General features: G+C 46.1%; 1 long non-coding RNA gene across 1 annotated transcript; it reads right to left on the reverse strand.

The window, feature by feature from the left end:
• Positions 1–10953: 10953 nt before the first annotated feature.
• On the reverse strand, positions 10954–21348 carry LOC143669144 (uncharacterized). The gene is made up of 3 exons (XR_013168741.1): positions 20891–21348; positions 20450–20642; positions 10954–11109 (listed from the first exon to the last, which is right to left on the reverse strand). It is a non-coding gene; the product is annotated as an uncharacterized LOC143669144 (long non-coding RNA).
• Positions 21349–21889: the final 541 nt, after the last annotated feature.

The following is a 21889-nucleotide window of genomic DNA, read 5'->3' on the forward strand; positions in this document are numbered from 1 at the left end:
CTGCTGAATGACGGGCCAGTTGGAAGCATTCTTCAGTACAAGAGTCCTGCACAAGTTATGGACTGTGTTTTGTCTCATAGGACAAAAATCTTCATGCGTTCAGTGGTCTCTACATGCTTTGCAGCTGCAGGATTAATGGTTAAATATCTTGGGAAGCTCTGCTGGCTCTCAGGACAGGCAGGGAGGCAGGACTGCAGAGATGAGGTTAGGTAGCCTTTTATTCGCCAGCATCACCTCTGACCAGCAGCCTTTGTTCACTATTTTCAAGGCGTGGGACTATTTTCTCAGCCTCTACCTTTATCTTCCTACCGCGTCACCCCAACAGGCCTCGGCACAGGCTGCTTCCCGCCCCCCGGCTCGCTCGTGACACCGCGGGCTGCGTTTTCTCTTCATTCTAACCGAGGCTGAACAATGTTTTTCTTGGGAGTTTTATTTCTGCAGGAACCACTGAACAAGAAGTGGCCATAATCCAACTGTTTCCTTAGAACTGAAAGGAGCAGCACTTCCTTTTACAGAACAGAGTGCATTTCTCTTCAAATGGGGGTGACTCTGTGCTTTTGGAAAGTACCAGAACTTGGAGGACGGAAATGTGGCCACAGCAAATAGAAAGGGCGGGTCACTCTGCCTGAGCGTTGTCCTGAGAAACCAGGACTGTCTGGGAGAGGGGGAGGCCAGGGGGCGGGGGTGAGGGGAGACGTCCGGTGGCAGGGGGCAGGGGAAGCTAATGCACGGCTCCCCAGAGCCAGAGCCTCAAAGTAACGGGGACCGCTGGCCATGCCGCCTGAAGGCCACCAGTGGGCAGCCACTGCTGCTCTGGGATACAGACCTCAAATGAGCCTGGAAAGTGGCCTTAGGACAATTTAAGTCTACTTTTTGTAAAAAAAAAAAAATGCAGCTTTCTATGATGAAAATAAGTCATTTTCACAATTGAAAAAAGTTAAATAGATTTTTAAAATATATAACATAAAAATTCTTGATATATGTCAAAACCTGAAGTTAATGAACAGTCCTATTTTTCACTAAGAATGCATTGACCCTTACCCTAGACCAAATGCCTCTGTTACTTGTTATTTCAGCTTCTGTCAGCAGGAAACGGGTAGAGAGCAGAGGGAGAAATGACAGTTGCAAAAACAATGACATCAATTTTAATTTAAGAAAAATAGAATCTGACAGCATGGGAAGAGGCAAAAGATAATAGAGAGCAAACACGGAGCTCCCAGCCCACCCCACCGAGTGGCCCGGCACTGACTGGATCCCTGGTGCTCCTCCCTTCTCTCCCCCCTAAAAGCAACATTGTATCCAGTGCCCTTTGTTTAAGAAGTCAGGGATGTACGGAATAGACTAAAATGTTTTCTTTCTTTTAAATGTGTTTACTGAGAAATTTAAGAGGGGATTGTCATTCTATGGGTATTCATTTCTACTGCCAGGCAATCTGTTAGATGGAACATGGTGGAAAAGCTGTGGGATTACAAACAAGTTTATCCCAGTCCCTTCCAAAGGAATGTCTCCCTCCTCTGTGGGAATGCTGCAGCCAAAGAAGAAGTTGTCAGTACTGACAACTTTATTTTCGGGGAAAAAAATATCTACAGCACTTGTTCTTCTTCCAATGGTGTCTTAGTCTCCTGAGGCTGTCATAACAAAATTCCACAAACTGGGGGGGCGGTGGGGGTTAGAGCAACAGAAGCGGCTTGTCCCACTGTTTGGAGACTAGAGGTCTGAAGCCAAGTGTGGGCAGGACCATGCTCCCTCCGAAGGCTCCGAAAGGGTCCTTCCTGCCTCTTTTGGTTTCTGGGGCGTAGCAGCTATCCTGGGCTTTACTTGACCTGAAGATGTGTCACTCCGGGCTCTGCTCACTGTTGTCCTGTGGCCTTCTCTTTTGACTGTGTCCAAAGAGCCTCTCTGTGTAAGGACCCTGCTCATCTTGGACTAAGGACCCACCCTCCTGCAGGATGACCCCATTGTAACTTAACTAATTCTATCTGCAAATTGCGTCACATTCCGAGTGTGCGTGTTTGAAACTTAGGTAGAAAAGCCATGCTCTTTTAATCCTAAACCAATCTTGCAGGGGAAAACCAATTGTGGTGGGGCCTTTTGATTAGGTTGTTTCCATGGGGCTGTGACCCCACCCATGCAAGAAGGGTCTTAATTAGTTTCCTGGAGTCCTTAAAAGAGCTCCTGGAGAGAGAGAGAGAGAGAGTGCTCAGAGCTGGTATGGAGAGCAGAGAGAAACTAAGACACAGAAGTGTGGAAATGCTAAGCTAAGAGGTGAAACTCAGAGTCTGCCAGGAGAAGGTGAGTGAGGACCCACAGACGCTTAGAGAGAGAGCCACTGGTGTCAGAAGCTGAGACAAGATGCCAGGAGAAAAGGACAGCAGATGCCAGCCACGCACCTTCACAGCTGACAGAGGGATTCCAAATGACGGTAACCTTTCTTCAGAGTCAAGATATCTCTCTGTATGCTGTCATTTGGGCATTTTCCTGGCCTTAGAACTGCATATTTGCAACCTAATAAATCTGCTTTGTAAAAGTCAGTCTGTTTCTGGAATAATGCTTTCCAGCAGCATTGGCAAACTGAAATACTGAGGTACTGAATTTTGACATATCTTTCTTTCCCATAACAAGTGGTGAAATCCCTTCAAATCTGAAGGAAAAGCAAGATTACGTGCCATGTGTGGGTGGTGATGAAACAGACATCTAGTTTGCATTTTCTACCTTACACTGTGCGTGAGCTGCCTCAGGATATTTCCTGCAGCCATACCCTGGATCGTAGTATCTCTACATCTGGGCAGCTTTGTGCCTCTCTGCTGTTTCTCCAATTAGGTCTTCTTAGCCACGGCCTGGGTTCAGAGATAGTGCCCAGCCTCCTTTTCCATGACCCGCTCACCTGGGCACTCCTTGACCTCTGTGTATTCTGACTTGTAGAGTATTTGTGATTTATGCCACACAACATAAGCCTCCACTGTTGCATTTCTGTGGTTCGTTTATAGTTCTGAGATGGGGTCATATAATAAGCTACATAAGGGGGGCACACTGTATTCTGCATCACTGAGCCAGCCTGTGCAGAGTTGGTGCTCAGGCATGAGTCATACCCAGTTAATGTATTTAAACCCAATTTAAGAGGAAATTAAAAAGTAGATATATGGAGAACTAAGGAAACATATAATATCCATGTCATTATACACTTTTAACATATTTATATATTTACACAGTCCTTGAATCAATAATAATTTAGAATGACTAAATATATCTATGCACTTTTTATCTAGACTGCTTCCATGAAAGTCCCCTAATCCGTTATTGGCACAGATGTCAGAGAATGCATTGGTGCTTATACTGACATGGGCAAAATACTGTGAAATCCAAAAGTGCTTCTCTGGAGCTTCCACAGATCTACATGCTTTTACTCACTACATGAAAATACCTGTTCTCACCTGTGCTTTTACTGAACATCTACGTCCAGTAATAATCGCATATTCATAGCCTCTTTTTGCCCCCACCCTAGTAATAGGGTGACAATACATAATTCAAAAAGTGGCACCAGCTGCAGAGGCACCCTCTTATTTAATCTTGAGTCTGTGGTTATAAAACGAGCTATGGTAAAGGAACCAGTTCAATTTTTAAAAAATTGCTAATGTGCACTTTTGAAAAACGTAATAAAAATGAAGTTGGATGTTGCCATGTCCTGCTCGGCCAGTTAGCCAAGGGCGAGATGGCTGCATGGGGCAGCGTGGGTGCCCTTTGCCCAGCCTCGCTCCTGGGCCTTTGAGGGACTATCTTGGCGTCACTGGCCCTGCCCCCGCCGTCGGCAGCCTTTCCCACTGGGCATCCTCAGTCCACGACTGACGAGACTCCCATTTCCATCAGGTGCGTCTTGGCCACAAAGAACGTCCTCCTGATAACTTTGGTCCCTCTTCCAAGGGGCTGGAAGTGGTAATTAACACAAAAGCTGTGTCTATTGGCTCGTGAAATTGAGTGTGCTCCGTCTTTTGATGGTGTGTCTCGTGGAGAGTGAATATTTGGGTGGGGGTGGGGAAAACAGAGCACATGAAAGATGCAATTTATTTGACAAGACGGTACAGCACAGCCAGCCTCGTGTATATGAAAAGCACAGGCTTTTGTTACTTTCCCAGAGTAGAGACCACGAAGCAGGGGCCCCTGCTGTCCTACTCTGAGCCCCAGCCCCCCGCCCCCTGCACTTTCTCCCTGAGGGGGCGGCCACAGTGTGGGTGCCTCTCCTTCTCTCAAGGTCACCGCTGCAAGCTCTGCCCCCAGAGTTCCTCTCACCCCAAGTCCTTAGTAGGAGGTGGGGGTTGGCAACTTTGTTGGATAACCTGCCTGGAGCCCTGGAAGAGGCAGTGCTGGCCGGAGGGTGGAAAGAGCCTTCTGCTGCAGCAGAGCTCAGGCCGCAGTGCTCAGGCTGCAGTGCTCAAGGCTGTAGTGCTTAGCCATAGTGCTCAATTGCAGTACTCAGGCTGTGGTGGTTGGCCATAGTGCTCAGGCTTCAGTGTTCAGCTGCTGTGCTCAGGCCACAGTGCTCTGCCTGTAGTGCTCAGGCTGCACTGCTCGGCTGCAGTGCTCAGCAGTAGTGCTCAGCTGTAGTGCTCAGCCTCTGTGCTCAAGCTTCAGTGCTCAGGCCTCAGTGCTCAGCTGCAGTGCTCAGGCTGCAGTGCTCAGGCTACAGTGCTCAGCCTGCAGTGTTCAGGCTGCAGTGCTCAGCTGTAGTGCTCAGCGACAGTGCTCAGCCTGCAGTGCTCAGGCCGCAGTGCTCAGTCTCAGGATTTGGAGGCTGGAGCCTGTGCTGGACACCATGAGCTGAGCCTCCTCCAGCCTCCCAGCCAGGGTCTGGATGGGGAAGTTACGGTGGGTCACCAGGCCTGGTGAAAGTGAGGGAAGATGGAGGGAGGCTCCAGGGAAGTTGCACGCACACACACACACTCACACTACAAACACAACAGTACATGCACACGAAACACGCAAACGTTACACACACGCCTACTCCACGTGCACAGCACCACCATGCTGCACACATAAGCGCCACCCACAGCCCACATCATGAGTGTGTAACACACACAAATGGCCCCACCTCCCCCACACTCACCTTCAGGCTCGTGCTCAGCAGGCCACATCCTCGCACAGGGCAGACAGATGCGCGCCGCCTACCCCAACTCGCGTCCCCACCCAACCAACGTGCATGAGCCCCTCCGCGGCACACGCAGTGTCTGTCAGGCCTGTGTTCCTGGAGTCCGGAAAGGAAACGGGGCTTTGCAGACAGGGCTGAGCCCAGGAGCCTGAGGGGCAATGACGCCGCGGCCTCAATGCAGGCCTTAGGAGAGGGAGGCAGGGGAGCCACACACCCGCATGCATGCACACGCACACCCGCACGCACACGCACACCCTCATGCATGCACATGTGCACGCACACCGGAGGCAGACAGGTCGTGTGACCGTGTGGCTGATGCAGGAGGGACGCGGCCATGAGCCCAGGAGCCCGGGAGCCTCGGGAAGTGGCAGAGGTGAGGGGGGTGCCCTGTCCACACCTGGACCTCAGGCTTCGGCCTCCACCGTGCAGGGGACACACCTGGGTGGTGCGGGGCCTGCTGGCACGGGGGCATTTGTTGCAGCTGAGACACGCAGCTTCCCTTGCCCGGCCTCCCCACTGGGAGGGCGTCCCGGGAGAGCTCCTATTCCACACCTGGGCCCCCCCAAAGGGAACTGAGAAGACCTGCCTGTGTCGCCCCATGCTGCAGCGGCTGGAAAAGCGAGCACTTGCCCTGCCCTCCTCCTGCCGGTGCTCAGGCGCCCTGGAGCTCCACGGAACCTGCCAGACGGGAGGGCGCCGACTCCCTGAATCGGCACGTGGAGGAGCCGAGCTGCCCTGCCAGGTGAGGAGCTGGAAGACGCTGCGAGGTGCCAAGCATCCGTGACTCGGGGCCGGGTGCCCATCACAGACAAAGGAGTGCACATCATGGCTTAATGGTGGCCAGAAGTGGGTAGTCCAGGAAAATGGCACCCCAGACTTGGGACAGGGTGATGGTGTCGGTGGGCGGGAAGCAGGAGCTTAGGTGGGGCCATCCCGTTAGCCTGCGGGCAGCCTGCGGCCCAGGATGACACGAGCAGCTGTGAGGAGCGCGGGTCGTGGGCTGCGGCACAGCTCAGCCCAGCTGGGAGAGGGAGATGAGCTCAGGCAGTGGGCGGCCACCTGAGATGAGAGCAGAAGGGCACAGTCCGGCTGAGCAGGGGACAGAGGGTGTGGAATGGGCTGGGGTAGCGGGGGGCAGAGAGGATGCGGTGTCCAGGGGGCTCCGGCCTGGGGGCGGCCACGCACACCAGGCAGGATGAGACCTAGGCCCAGGCCTGCCGGCCCCCACTGATCGCCTTCCTACCGGACAGCCCCTGCCCCGGCTGAGCAGCTGCCTAACTCGCACATCAGGGCCGAATCAGCAGCTTGGTAACAGGTTTACTTCTGGAGGAAACACATGGCTGACGAGGAGAAAGCTGTGGCTCTGTCCCCAGCAGGGCTTGGTGGGCAGCCAAGGAAGGGACGGCTGTGGCCAGGAACCAGCACCCACTGTTCTTTGCCTGCTGGACTTACTATTTTCTCAGAACAAGTGTTTGCAGACTTCAGCTTGAATACTTTAATCTTTAACCTAGGGTCCAAATGTCTTACGTGTGCCTCTGCCCTGTGCTCTGGCCACTCAGCACCTGACCTCGTTCACAGGATGCTCAAGACACTGTCCTAAGTCCCCGCTCCCCTCCCAGCCCCGCTGCGCCGGGCTCCTGCTGCCCGAAACCCCGCATCTCTGCTCAGCATCCGTTTCCACCCAGCGCTTCCACGGGCCGGCACCACCTGCCACCCTCCCCACCCCACAGGCATGCTGGTGTCTCTTGAGCAACAAGTCTCAGACGAAACCTTTGTATCTTGAGCCCTCTTTTGCTAATCCCTTCTCTCTCTCCTTTGATAATCATCGAAGCTCTTGAGTTTTCCGTATTCACTGGTGGAACCCTATGCCTGCACTCTGCTCCCCGTGCCAAGAGCAGTGGCCCAACTGTCCAGACACGAAGGTTGGTGCCTCTGAACCATCTGTGAGCCCTTCACCTCCTCCACCCTTCACCTCTAACTGGAGATGTAAAACCTACAGATTCAACAAACAGCATCTTTCCTGACTCTATTCTCTCCTTTCTGCTGGGTCTGGGATTATAATTAGAGACTCCTAACTGCTTCCCATGTGAACGACCTTCTAAACCACAATTTTTTTCATCCCATATTGCTTTAAGAACAGTACTTGTTCTAATAAAATAGTAAATTTCAGGATGGAATAAGTGTTGCGTGACAAAGGTCATGTATAAGAGTTTGTACTCCTTACACTAAGACTAAGCATAGGAAAAGTACAGGAAGCATGGCATCTGATGTGGCTACTCCTTGAAACTCCTCATAACTCTCCCTGGTCCTGACCTGTGCGCCTTCTAACGGCATCCCTTCGCGCGCGCTCTCTTCCTCAGCAGATGCTTAAACATTGATAGTCTGCGGGCTCCTGTTTCGGCTGAAGTCTTTGGCTCTAACGCCGTGCATTCTTTCTGCTGGTCTCCAGATCTCATCACCCTATCACCAGCCCTCCCTCTCCACACACTCACACAAACCAAGCGCTGACCTCTTTCCTCTAACACACACCCATACATCCAACTGCTTTCTGAACATTTTTTCTTTGAATCTCAAGCATAGTACATAGACATTTAACTCTTTTCTCCCCCTCCCCACTTATTCTTCTGCCCGAATTCCTTACAATTTGCCCAAGCCAGAAATGTGAGAGGTATCCTTGTTTTCCTTCTTCCATGCTCTCTTATACAACTAGAACCAAGTATTGTGGTTTCTAAACTAGATCTTGGCAGCGTTCTTCCCCTCTGTCCCAGGCCCATTTCCCACGCCCTGACCCAGGCACCATCATTTCTCACCCGGGAACTGCATGGTCTCCCCCTGCCTCTTCCCCAACCCTCCACCCACCAACACGTCCTGTCCCTGCAGATGACGCTCATTCTTCGCAAACACAAGCATGACTGCGGTGCCCTCCGTCAGTGTCTCCTGTCCTCTTTAGGACAAAACCTGAGGTCCTCAAACCCGGGTGTGCTCCTGGGAGCTGGTTCTTGACCGCTGCTCAGTCTCATCTCCTGCAAAGTTCCTCAGGAGCACCTTGAAATTCAAAGGCGTCAACATTTGATCCTTTAAGGCACCACCTTGCTTACCTCTCTGTATGGTCGTGCGGCATTCCTTCCGCGTGGCACGCGCTTTTCGCGTCTCCACACCTACACACACGCTCTTCCCTGTCAGGTGGACTAGATTCTGCTCCCGCTCATCTTCCCTCACTCGGTTCTGGAGCTTTCCCGGCTCTCTTGAATCCCATCTCTTTTCGTTCCACCCTCGGTTTCCATAGCATTCCATATTCACCTATAATGGCAATTTCAATGCTGTGTGGTGACTTTGTTTTAAATCATGACTTACTTTCCTGAAGGAAAGTACTTTGCATTGCCAGCACTTAGAACCGTACCTGGAGCAAACTTGGCATGGAGAAGCACCTTTGAAATGAACAATCTGACTCTAGTGCTTCCAGCGTGGTTTATTCAGTGCCTTTTCCTGCAATTATTTTCTTTATATGACTTTCCCCTGTGAGATTATGAAGTTTCCCCAACATTATCCAATGCCAGACACAGAGACTCTGGTAATGGCACCTCATTTGAAAGTTTTGTACATTTTTCAAACAGTAGTCAATGAAAGGATTTGTTTCAGAGCATAATATGAAGTAAGACCTATGACCTGTTACTATTTTACATGATTACCATAATATGTGAAAATGGGAGAGAAGCTATGCTAAATTTATATGGACTTTCTTCCCCTTCCAGAGTTATCTGAATTTTCTTAGCTTCTCAAGATTGTTCCTAGCAAATGTGTGTTATATCAATTTTTTTCTTAAGGGAAATGGAGTAAGAGAAATATAAGAACAGAAAAGAAATGGAAAAATTGGGGAAGGAATGAAAGAAGGGAAAGGAGGAGGAAAGAAAGGAAATGATAACTAAATTCAGAAAGAAAAATTTACTTACTCAAAGTTCTGATACCTTTTAAAAATGACTTCCTAAGGAAATCTTGAGAAGTTGTAATTATTTGTGTTTTAGTTTCCTAGGCTGCAAACAGCAATACCATGAAATGGGTTGGCTTAAACAATGGGGTTTATTCGCTCACAGCTACGAGGTGGAAAATGTCCAAATCATGGCATCATTAAGGCGATGGTCTCTTCCCAGAGACTGGCTGTTGGTGATACTTGGCTCCTCCACCACATAACAAGGCACAAGGCAGCCTCTGCTCTCCCCTCTTTTCTGGATTTCATTGTTTTCAGCTTCTTGTTTCTATGTTTCTTTTTTTTTCTGTTCTACTTCCATATTTAAAGTATTCAAGTAATAGGATTAAGATTCAGCCTGAATAAGTGGGTCATACCTTAACTAAAGAGCCTCATCAAAATGTCCTATTTACAATGGGTCAACACTCACAGGAAAGGATTAATTTTAAGGACATGTTTTTCTGGAGTATACATAGCTCCAAACCATCTCAATTTCATTCCCTTTCCTAAGAAAGACCTTAAGCTATCTATCTACCTATCTATCTATCATCTATCTATCTATCTATCTATCTATCTATCTATCTATCTATCTATCTATCTATCTATGTATATATGTATATTTAAAATTGCATATAAATACTTATACATTTGAAAGAATTGATTAACTCATGCATTGGATCTAGCATCATGTTTATCTTGAAAATTTAGCATTTATTAAAGGAAATGAACATGTTTATTTTTCTTATTGATTAGTATCATCCTTTGTATGTGCCCAGTGAAGGGACTTTATTGTAATGCTGGAATAAAAGACACTTTAGTAATTCTATTGCATCTTAAATGCATACTGCAATAAATGAGAATAATAAGTAATATCTGATTTTTTTTCTCATTTGCTTCATTTTTGTATTTTAACACACTTCTTAAATTTGCTGATTAAGTCTATTCCATCAGTTTCAAGTTATTTTCTTGGGGAAATTTAAGAAAAGGAACTTCTGTTAAGGGAAATTTTCACAGTAATGTGAGTTAAAGGACAAATGAAAAAGGATTCAATTCAATGAGGCAGCTACATTTCTACATACTGTTCCCATCTCCTTGGTCAAGACAAAGGTCTCATTCTTAAGAGGCTTATCATCTAATTGGGGAAATAAATCGGGTACGTAAAAAGATAAAAGCACTATGGAGAATCCGAATGAGTAGTCCAGGGAGAAAATGTTTCCGATTTCAGAGTTGAGGGCAGCGCCTCAAAGCCAGCGTAGGTGGCACTTGAGTTAATCCTCAAGGAAAAGGGAGACCTTGTACCTGTGGATGGAAAAGTCCACAGCCCTCTGTGCAGGGAGAATTGCAAGCATAGGTGGAAAAGTAATGATGGATGTGGCACATCTGAGAATCCAGAGAAGCTAACGGTGGCAGATGCACATGGGAACGCGGCTGGAAAGGCAGGTTGTGGTCAGAGTCTAAAGGACATTGACTTACAGGCTAAAGATCGTGAAATGTATTTCACATAAAAAAAAAATAGATGAGCGGTATAGAGAGGCAGAGGGTGACCAGGTAGGAGGGTAAAGATTAAATTGGGAGAAAATGTGAGACCAATTAGGGGATAAATGCATAAGGGGATGGGTGACAAAAGAGTGAGAACGTTGTAGGTGGGAGAGATTTGTCAAAACCAGAGTGGTGGGAAGAGTGACGTCAGAGTTACGTACGTCATCACAATCTAGGTATTCTTCCTCAGCCAACCTTTTCTACCCCTTAGGCTGCTCTGGGTGCTCTGTGCCCCTGTGATATCCCGTTTCTACTGTAGCATTCATCACACTGCATTTTAATGCTCTGCTTACCATCTCTCTCCTCCAAATATACCATACGATCATAACAGCAGGTATGAGTCTCGCACTTCGAAGGCATCTGGTTGGTGCCTGTGCATTGTGCAAACCTATGGGCAAATGATGTCTAAATGATTTCTTCCTCCACCAGCAGTTCACAGAGACTCCCCGTTTGTTGACAGATGTGGCTTGAGGAAAGAGGGGAAATACAGAAGGATTGATGGTGTGGGAGTTTGCACCACCTACCATGGAAACTGTTTGCAGCCCAACTCATATGTGCCCTTCCATTTGATGATGATTTACTGCCTCACACTCTCCCCCTCATAGTGTGTGTGGGATCGGGCATCATTCAGTTTATAGTGGAAGTTCAAATTGAGCTTGGTTCCTTGCTTTCAAAAGACAATTCATTCAACCAAGACCCAGCAATAAGTCAGGAGCTGGTTCTCAAAAAGAGAGTGGTTATCAGCAGAGGAGGGCTTATGTTTTTTCCCACACCCTAACGGTTGTGCTATGAGTCTCCTATGAGGCTCATTGGAATCTCTATATGACATTCTTATCTACTGCGTAAAGTTTATACATCATCAGACCTACTCAGTCATTAGTGCATGTGTCATTGTGGCGTACAGAGAACCTGGACATGTTGCAAGGCCTTCTAATTTTATTATCTTTCCTCAAAGTGTGTTACTAAGTAAATAAATGAGAGCAGATCATCTAAATGATATACAAAATGCCTCCAGAACCAAAGAAACCTGTTAAGTGTTGCGTTTCTTTCTTAGCTTTAGATCTTATAAGATGCAGCACTCAAAAGGTCTCAGACTACTGAACTTGCAAAACATTACGAATGTGTCAGATGCCTGAGTTCTCATGCATTCCCCAATCTTACTAAGATGCTTAGTAAGTGTCACATTTTCCGGTCCCCAGGCCCCACGAGCACGATGTCTTAAACGTGTATTATATGGAAGAAATACATGAACAAGTTCCCTCTGGACGATTTTCTGATAAAGAGCAGGAGGGTTCACACAGCCCTGATACAAGACAGTGAAGACTCTGCTGCCACCACTAGGCAAAAGCAAACAGCCTCTAGCCATCTTTATTAATTGGTATAGAGAAGAAATCATTTTCCTCCTCATTATCTGTACACCGTGTGCCCGGGGCTGGGTTGATTCACTCCAGAAAAGATTATCCACCAGGGTTAGCAGCAATAATTAGAATCTCCATCTGATTGGCCTTGTAGTAATGTACTGTAATTATTCATACTCCCTCTTGCTTATGCATTAGCCTATCAAGCAAGTTAAATGAGAACTTAAAAGAAATTACTACCCCTCCATCTTCAAGTTTTTCGTGGTGGCACTTGTTTCTGCCAATCCCTCCAGTGATGAAGTTGATTTGGCCTATAATTTTAGTAGATATAATTAACATTTTCTATCATATTAGCCTTCAGACCATGGTCTAGATGGAAAATGTGGGGATTCTGATAGTTTTTTAAGCATGTTTTTTCAACTACTACTTGAAAAAAAAAACACCTACAGGTTGACTCACCAGGCCCAGTGTAAGATAAATGCAGCTGAAACTCTAGAATCTGATCTTCATAGGACCCCTCTGACTCGGTGAAATGCAGTATATTATATGGTCCTAGGGAATTGCTGCATTTCCATAGACTCACTGCAGTCACCCCTGTCAGTGGTTACAGAACCCTTTAGGGAAGGTTTGGAGAAAGGTTCACAGTTAATGGTGCTGTTGTAGATGCCTTCCTTTGGCTGCTCCAGCACTGCTCCTTCAGTGGAGGGACTTTGGGTCTGTGAACTAGGTAAGATGCTTACCTTACTATGTGGTGATTCTAGCCAGCTTCCTCTCACACAGTTGGAGGTTTATTCCTGTTGTAAGATCAGGTAATGTTTTAGTAGGCTACCCAATCTCTTTGTTCTTTGGGATATCATGATCCTTGAAGATCAAACACTCTAATCGCTGTTTTTCTCCAGCTACCACATTACAGCCTCATTTAATTCAAGACAAATAGCATTGGTGAAGGAATATCCTCCTAGGTAGAAATTTGGGAAGCTTATATAAATGTGTACTTTGCATAGAAGGAAAGAGGGCTAGGTGTTGGTGTAGCTGACTCGCAGGCAGATGCCAACAGTCTGCCTGGCTGGTCAGGGACTTTGAAAGAGTGAGAGTGGATTATTGATGACAAGGAAGTTTGGAAAAGGGGGCTTTAGATACCTTTTTGAAACATACTGAGTGTAGGAATATTTATTTTCTGTGTAAGTGCAAATGTTACCCACCGCAAAAGGTCTTCCAATAATCAGGCAGACAAAGTGATTCAGTCAGTTTCTTTCCCCAGCCATCTGGATATTTGCTCAATGGACCCTTGTAAAAATGGCCATGGTGGCAGGGCAGAAGTCTGCTCCTATCCTCAACAATACAGGCTCCTCTCCCCTCAGGCTGTTCTGCTATTAATAGCTTAGTGCTCAGCCTGCCAGCAGCAGTTTCCAGGGCTCTGTTCCCCCAGTGTGGAGTGATTCTCCATGAAGATCAATAGACCGGCTGGTGCTAAGTTAATTACGCAGAATCTCTTTCCTCATGAAGGGACAACACTTTGTCTAAATAAGAACAGATACCTATTCTGGAAATTGATTCTCCTTCTTTATTATATCCATTTAAACATTTTTTCAAAAATCCCCAAACTCATTGGCTTATGACAATAATCATGTTTTTTTCTAACAAATATGTATTGGATGGCTTGTCTGGTTTTGACTGGGCCAAATCATGTATCAGGAGTCAGCTGTGTTGGAAATAGAGCTCTGCTAATCTTTACTGGCCTTCTCATATATTTAGTGGTTGGTTGGCTGTCAGTCGACCTAGGATAGACGTAGCTGTGACAACTGGACTCTTCTCCATCTGGGCTTTGAGCCTGCAGAAGTTATCCTGGGTACAGTCCTATGACCTAGATGGGTTCTAAGAAAGAATGCAGAAGCATTTAAAGCCATTTGAGGCCTAAGTTTGAAAATGGCACATCATCACCTCCTTAACATTTGATTAGTTAAAGCAAGTCATGAAGCCATCTTAGATTCAAGAGCTTGGGAACTAGGCTGTAGTTCTTCATGAGAAAATATGCATTGGGCATGGATAGAAAGTTATGTTACTAAGGCCATTAATTGGGGCCAACATAATCAATCTTCTTCAGCTGGTGGAATTTTTCTGCCAGAATCACCATCATTGGACTTATGAAAAGGCTCATTTCTTTTGCTGGTTCCCCCTACATGATATTGCTTCTGATCAAGGAACTAATTTTGCTATTCACGAAATTAACTGTTTTACTATTGACCACTGAGAAGTAACTGGCTTAATATAACAGTTGAATGAATTACTGATGATTCAGTTACGGCAGCAATTGGAAGACAAAATCCTGGATGCTTTCAAATTCCTTCTGCAGGATGTTATCTATACCTTGAACCAGTAGCTGTTGGATGACACTGCTTCTCCTATAACCTGAGCATGTGAGTCTGGGACCAATAGGCGGAAGCAGGAGCAGCCATTTTCAGTATTTTGCCTGGTCAATCACTCATGCAATCTGTGCTCCCTGTGCCTGTGACCTTGGGCTCTTTTCTTATCGAGATCTCAGTTTACAAAGAAGGACTGCTTCCACAGAGAATACAGAAGAGTAGCTTGCTGAACTGGAGGGTGATAGGACCACTTGGCATTGTGGGCTCCTGGTGATACTGAACAAACAGGCAAAAAAGAGGGCTAATGTATGCGCTGAGCTACTGACTGCCAAAGGGAAATTAGGTTGCTGCCATGCAATGGAATTAGGGGGTTCTATGTTTGCAATCAGGGATGTAACGTGTTGTGTCTTAACTCTTCCATGAGCAGAACTAACAGTCAAGAAATAGTAGAGAAATCCCCATGAGGAGCAGGACCTTAAGAACACTGAGCTTTAGGAGTGATGTTTTCAGTCGCTTGTCTCAGATAGTCTCTGTGTCTGCCGGCCGGGCGGGGGGTAGAAGAAGGAAGTGTTCAACATCAGTTATGCAGCATTATTCATAACAGCCAAAAAGTGGAAATAACTCAAATGATACAAAATGGGGCACATAATACAATGAAATATTATTCAGCCATTAAAAGGAATGAAATACTAATACACGCTATGACATGTATGAACCTTAAAACATTATGTCAAGTGAACGGAAGCAGTCACAGAAGACCACATATTGAGTCCATTTGAATATATTGCCTAGAATAGGCAAATCTACAGAAAGAGAAAGTAGATGAGTGATTGCCTTGGCCTGGGGGTAGTGGGGTTGGGGAAGATGGGGAGCGACTGCTGATGGGCAAAGGGTTTCTTTTGGGACCAATGAACATGTTCTAAAATTGATTAATATTGTTATCACCCTGAGAATATGCTAAAACCTGTCTGTTCTACATTTCCAATGAGTGAACTGTAAGGTATGTGAATTTTATCTCGATCACGATGTTATATTTTTAGAATTTAGCAATGGTCCTGGCACCAGTTACAGAAATGGGGACTGCAGCAGCTATGGATGTGATCTTTTGCCTCCTTTTCCTTCCTCTATTTTTTCCTGTTAAAGTCATGTTGGTGGTGTTTAACCTCACAATTTAGTTCATAAGCCACTAGATCAGTGAGAAGCCATTGCCAAAACAGATGTGATGATACATCCCATCTGGGGTTTTGAATTAGTGAGATAGATACAGTGACCATGTATCTATATTGGGATTCTGTGTCTCCTTTCTTTGAGGAGAATGTGAGGACAACTTCAAATAAAGAATAATTGCAACAGAATAGGATGAAACTTGATGGTGTTGCATGGGAGGGAAATATGACAGGAAACCAAGGAAGGATGGTGAGTGAACTCTGTTAGGCCCATTTTGCTCTCAGATCCATTCTTCACCCTTCTGTCCTCTGCTCTGTGCAGTAGGGTGGGAGAACAGAGGGGTGACCTCTCTGAGTTGCATTTCCCATGATAGAATGGGTACTGACTTTCACAAGGGTTTGGCTAGTAGGAGGCATTAGGGAAGACTGGAGGACTAGGGGAAGTGAGAACCCAGGCGTTTCTCACCCTCTTTCTACCTTGGACACCATTTCTGGCAACAGCTGCATCTTTTCAGCTGCTGCAGCTTCTTCCTCCGTTACAATGTCTGGGTGGCTTTTAACATTACCTTCTGTCCTTGCTTTTCTAGCTGAGATTAGCTGTCAGTAATCTATATGGGCCTCATCAACTCTTTATTGGCTTCTCCACTCATCCCACCTGTGTAACCAATTGCCTGGTTTAAAGAATTTTGAGTGGTTTCTGGTTTTCTGCTTGGATCCTTAACCTGATAGAGGATGAATTTAGTAAATGTTAAATGAATACCCTTAACAGATGCAGAATTGGAAGAATTCTTGGGCCGGTAAAAGACAAAAGCAAGGCAGGAGATGAAGGCGTTTAGATGAAGATAATGTGTTTGATTTTAGACCTGTAGAATTTGGGGGAATATAGTGGTAATGAGTGATTGGTTGAGATATGGGAAAAGTGCTGGGACTAGGAAAATGTGTAGAAGATAAAGAAAAATAAAAGGACATGGAGTGAAACTTGAGGAGTCATGGAGACAGACGATTAGGGAGTGCATAAGAGATCAGAAAGAAGAATCATAAAGTTAGGAGAGACCCCACTTGGCAGTGAGGGCAATGTCACGGAAACTAGGGAAGACAGATAAACATGATGAAAATAGTTCAATAATGCAGGGTAGTCAGGGAAAAGGAAGGTGGAAATAGGTTATTGAGTTGGGTGATTAGGAGGTTACAATTGACCTTGAAAGAATGATTTTGTTAGTGATATAGTGGCTGATCACATTGCAAAATGGGTAAGTAGGTGAATACAAAATTGAGGTTAAAAGTACACAGACCTAATTTTTGCAGAAATTTCCTTAGTAATGAAAGGTGGACAATGCAGTAGCTAAAAGAGGAAGCAATAAGTGAAGATAGGTGTTGTTTCTATTTTTGTTAAGAAATGTTAGACCTAGGCACTTTGTCTATATGAAAAAAAATATCATTGGATAATGCATGAATGAAAATGAAGGTCCTACAGGGGATAAATGATGGAATAAGATCGAAAAATGTGAGCAAAAACTGAGCAGCAATAGGTCAGGTCACAGAAGAATGGATAAATATGGGAAAATAAAAATGATCATTTTGAAATAAAATTTAATGGTTCAGAAATCCTTCAGATGCCTGGAGAAGAGGGAAAATCAAGGACCCTGGTTCTCTTATGAGAGTGAAGGAGTCGGTTGTGGGAGACAGTATGAGGAAAAGTTGAAATGAAGATTTCAGTGGTGATTCACACATAGATGAATGAAATATTGATGAGAGAGCAAGAAATCTATGAGCTGTCAACTAAGAACGTGGTTGGTGGGAAGTAGGGTTTGAGAAGCAGTAGGGTTTGGTGGGGTGTCAACAACATTTGGTTACTATCTTATGAGTCAACATAGCAAGTCTTAAGTGATGGTTGAGACGAAGTTTATTGCCACTGACAGAAAATATTTCTGGGGGTGGGACATAGGTGAAAGATGATGAGCTTGCCTTAGGACATCTAAAGTTTGAGTTGAAAATGTCCATCAGGCAGTTGGAGATTACTAAATCTCTTAGAAGCAGATGTAAATTTGGAGTCAATAGGAAAGAGTTGATAGTGAAGCTAAGAAAGAAAATGGGCTCTGATAACAGCATAGAGCAAGAAAGTTAGAATGCTGAGGACTAAAAGTAAACCACATCTGTGGAGGGGAGAGGAAATGAAGTCAGACAATATGCAGAGATGAAGAATTAAAAACCTCTTCTCAAGTGTCTTTCTAAGTTAAATTCTCCAATTCCAACATTTGGAGCTACTGCTTTTGTCCACACCCTGTGCATTTGCATTCTTAATAGACATCTTGCTGGGAGCTTTGAATGGCTCTAATGTTTTTCCACATTTAAGAAGATGAGCCCATTCACAGAGACATACATTAACTAAAAGAGAAATTTCTGCAAATGGGTGGTAATAGCACATTCATGGGTTACAAAGCACACTGAGAATTCCTAGACTTGCATGTATGATCGGAATGGATGCATTTAGATGATTGAGATGGAAAACATGGCACTCCCATAGTCAAATCTTCAACTTTTGCTTGAAAATTATAAAGCTGACTTTTCTGTTCCAAGTCCTTTGAAATAGATTATTGGACTATCATATTCTCATGGAAATCCATTGAAGCCTTAGAATGTACTACCCTGGCAAGGTTTTTCCTAGGTCATCTGACTCACAGAGTAGACGATATTGTTCTATACATCCAGGATGAGCTCTTTTCAGCATAGGAAGCCAGAGTTGACGTGTTCCTGGAGCTAAATCACCACCACCGCCATCATCCTCTCCCTCCACAATAAGTCAAGCAAACTGTTAGACCAGGAGGTCCTTAAAGGGGATGCAAGGAGGAGTAGGGATTATGTCAGTATCATAAAAGAAAGTTTTTGGAATAGACATGCTCTAGGACATCTGTCCCTTTCCCCTGACACCCTTTCCAGAAGGCAATCAACTTGAATTTACTGTAGGATGCTTCCCTGTAATTGTCAAAAAGAATTATATATTAATACTGAGTCCATTTTTTTTCACTTTGAAGAAAAGTTCTTAATCCAGAATCCTAGAAGCATCCAAATATTTCTGACAGCCATCTAACAGTTCCCGTATATTGATAAATTATTTCCTGTTGCAGAATAAAATCATAGCCACACAGTAAGATTCATCCCCAACTCTTTGGCACGGCCATCTGTGCTCCCCTCGCCCTGGTCACTGCTGTGTGCTGTGTGCTGGTTCAAACTACCATCATCTCCAGCCTAGATAATCAGAATGGCCTCTTATCTCACTGCTTACCTTCAATCTTGTTCATGCAGGTTTATATATGTATATAAACACAACTTATTAATGCCATTCATTCATTTATCCAAAAAGATTAGTTGAGTACCAAGCATCCATCAGGGGCTAAACTGGATGCCAAAAAATAAGATAGTGGTAAGAGCTGGAGTGTGTTGGGGAAGACCTACGGGCGAGATCACCCCAGTGGGCATAGGAATGTTCAACAGGAGAACTGGGTTCACCCAGGGGTGCCAAGGGAGGTGCCCTCAGGAAGGAGCAGCATGGCGCAGGACGGGAGGTGGGAAAGGAAGGGCGTCAGGGCATGTTTGTAGCCTGGAGTGGGTGGAGAGGGAGGAGACAAGACTTGGGGGGAATGCTCAGGACCAGACCAGAGACCAGGTGGGGTCTTTGGAAAAGTAGTTGAAGATTTTTAATATGGAAAGAGAGAATTTAATTGGCATTTTGAACAGATCTGGCTTTGATGTGGAAATTCGGTTGGAGGAAAACTAGTGCACTTCGGGGGGGATCTGATAGCACTTCACGCCCAGTCCAGGTGGGAGGGAAACATGGATTCAGGGGTGCCACTGGCCGAGGGGGAGAGGGGAGAAAGGTTTGGTCTGACTTACTGACAGTGAGCGAGAGGTTGGGCAGACGGTATTGGAGCTGATGCACACGAGACAGTGCAGGCAACAGTCCCTTCCCAGGTTTTGGAGAACCAGGGGCCGGTCCTGCAGGGAACAGGCAGCGTTTCTCAGGACATTCACCTCAATGAACGGAGTCAGAAGTGCCTTTGAGATTTCTCTGTCTGAAAGGGTTGAATGGCACCCCACTGTTTAAATCAAATCTCCTTAAAACGGATTCATAAGGACCATCCTTATCTTATCCAGGGCATCTGCCCCTCACTCACATTTGCACCTTGTTCCAACCATCAGCACAGGTGGCAATTTCCCACGTGTCCCAAACTGTTTCGTGGCTTCACAGCTTTGCAAATGCTGCTCCTTCTCTGGGTAGCCCTTCCCCTCCACCCCCTTGTAGAAAGCCAAGTAGCACTTCAAGACTCAGCTTAAACCTCAACCCCTCTGGAGAGCTCCTTTCTAGTATGCCCCAGCGCTGTATTTCTACACACACAGCCGCATGCACAAACACACATGTGCATATCTGTGTATAGGTGTGTGTATAAACGTGCACACACCCTGCCTTTATCTCCTTGTGATCCTCAGTAGCCCCTCCCACTCCTTGAGGTCAGGCTGTTTTCTTCTCTGCTCTGTGAACCCATTCTGTAGCATTCAATAAATGAATTCAACGATAGAATAAGTGAAAAAAATGAGCTTTGAATTCTTCCTTGTTTGCAATTAATTATTTTAAACATATTGACTGTTTCTGGTTAACATAGCCAAGGACTGCTGATAAGACAGAAAACCTAAGCTCATTTGCCTGTGGAAGATTTACATAAGCAAGGCTGGGCTGATGCATTCTGTCTCTGCCCTTAGAGAGGTAAATGGACCTGCTGGCTGTCAAAGGTGGGTTAGGAGCGGGGGTGGGAGAGGCCTGAGCTCTGGGCTCCCCCACGGTTCCTTATGAGCAAGCCGGCTTGGGGGTTAGGACTCAGCTGCTGGAAGCTACTGACTCAGCTGCTGGGATTTCTGAGTCATACCTTGAGTCACACTTTGTTTCTCACACGCACCTCCAGAAGAGCTGTGTGGGTGGACAGATGACGCTATGTAACCACGCAGGCCTTTTCAGATTCTCGGGACTTGACACCATCTAATGGCCTTTGAAATTCCACATCCACGTTCTTATACCATGCATCTCATGAGAAAAGGGGGACAGAGTGGTGACCACAACACCTGCAGGGAGGTGAGAGCAGGGGGAGGCACAAGTCATGGGGTCCAGCCCTGTCGGAGGCCATGTACTGCCTGACAGACCATTAAATAAATAAGTAAATAAAATAAATTTATGCATAAATGCATGCACACACACTCACAAACAACTAGAAGCATAAGCTTTCGCTTCTGACATAATACTTGTCGGAATTATTTTTGTTTGTTGTACAGCCATTTTGAAATTTTGAAAATCCCAAGTATATTTGCTTTACTTTGATGTGATTTTCCAAATGACAGCCTTTTAAGTCAGTTGGCATCATCTGGTGTGTCAGAGCAACTTGCTAATTATTTTCTTATTATTCGCCTGGTGACTTGGCTGAGGAGAAATGTCCCAGTAGCTGGCCGGGTCTCTCCTGGTTTTGGAGGCCGCAGGATCTCTGCCAGTAGCCCCCGCCTTGCCCTGGCCTCTGCCCACCCAGCCGTCCACCGCGCTGGCTGAGCAGTCTGTACCCATCTATTCATGGCCCCAGTCCCCAGCTTGCTTCTCTGCCCTGTCAGCTACTTTGAGTTTTGTGGGGAAAATGAGACGATGGCTGGACCTCTTCGGCGCTCCCCTCCAAAGCCCAATTTGGAGCCCTTCTTCAATGCACAGCGTCTGCTTTGGGTTGAATTTTGTCCCTTAAAAAGACGAGTCCAAGCCCCAGCCCCTGTATCTTGAATGTGACTTCTTTGGAAATAGGAACATTGTGGGTGGAATTAGCTAAGATGAGGTCACAATGGCATAGGCTGGGCCCCAACCCCTCCGACTGGCATCCTCATGAGAGGGGGATATTTGGGGAACAGAGAGGCAGACATGGGAGAGAAGGCCACGTGAAGACGGAGGAAGAGATTGGACAATGCCGCTCCAAGCCAAGCCACTCCTTGGGGCATTGGAAGCTGGAAGCGGGGGAAGGGGACTCCCCTACCGCCTTCCAAGGGCCCCGGCCAGGCCGCCACCTTCGATTGGTACTTCTGGCTTCTAGACCTGTGAGACGGTGCGTCCCCGCTGTTTTAAGCCACCTGTACATTTGGGGTACATTGCTACGGAAGTCCTAAGAAACCTACACTGCCCTCTTCGTCACTTCCCCAAAGTCTTCTCATCCAGGTTTGGGGGAGCAGTTCTGTTATGAACCCCCATTGCAGGGAGACGAAAGTCTGTCCAAAGGAGTCCCAAGGACTGTCTGGGGGATATTTTGCCAGGAGGCTCTGGAAGGCCACACCCTCTGCGGAGT

This window comes from Tamandua tetradactyla, chromosome 25 (assembly GCF_023851605.1).
Source record: "Tamandua tetradactyla isolate mTamTet1 chromosome 25, mTamTet1.pri, whole genome shotgun sequence".
NCBI lineage: Eukaryota > Metazoa > Chordata > Mammalia > Pilosa > Myrmecophagidae > Tamandua > Tamandua tetradactyla.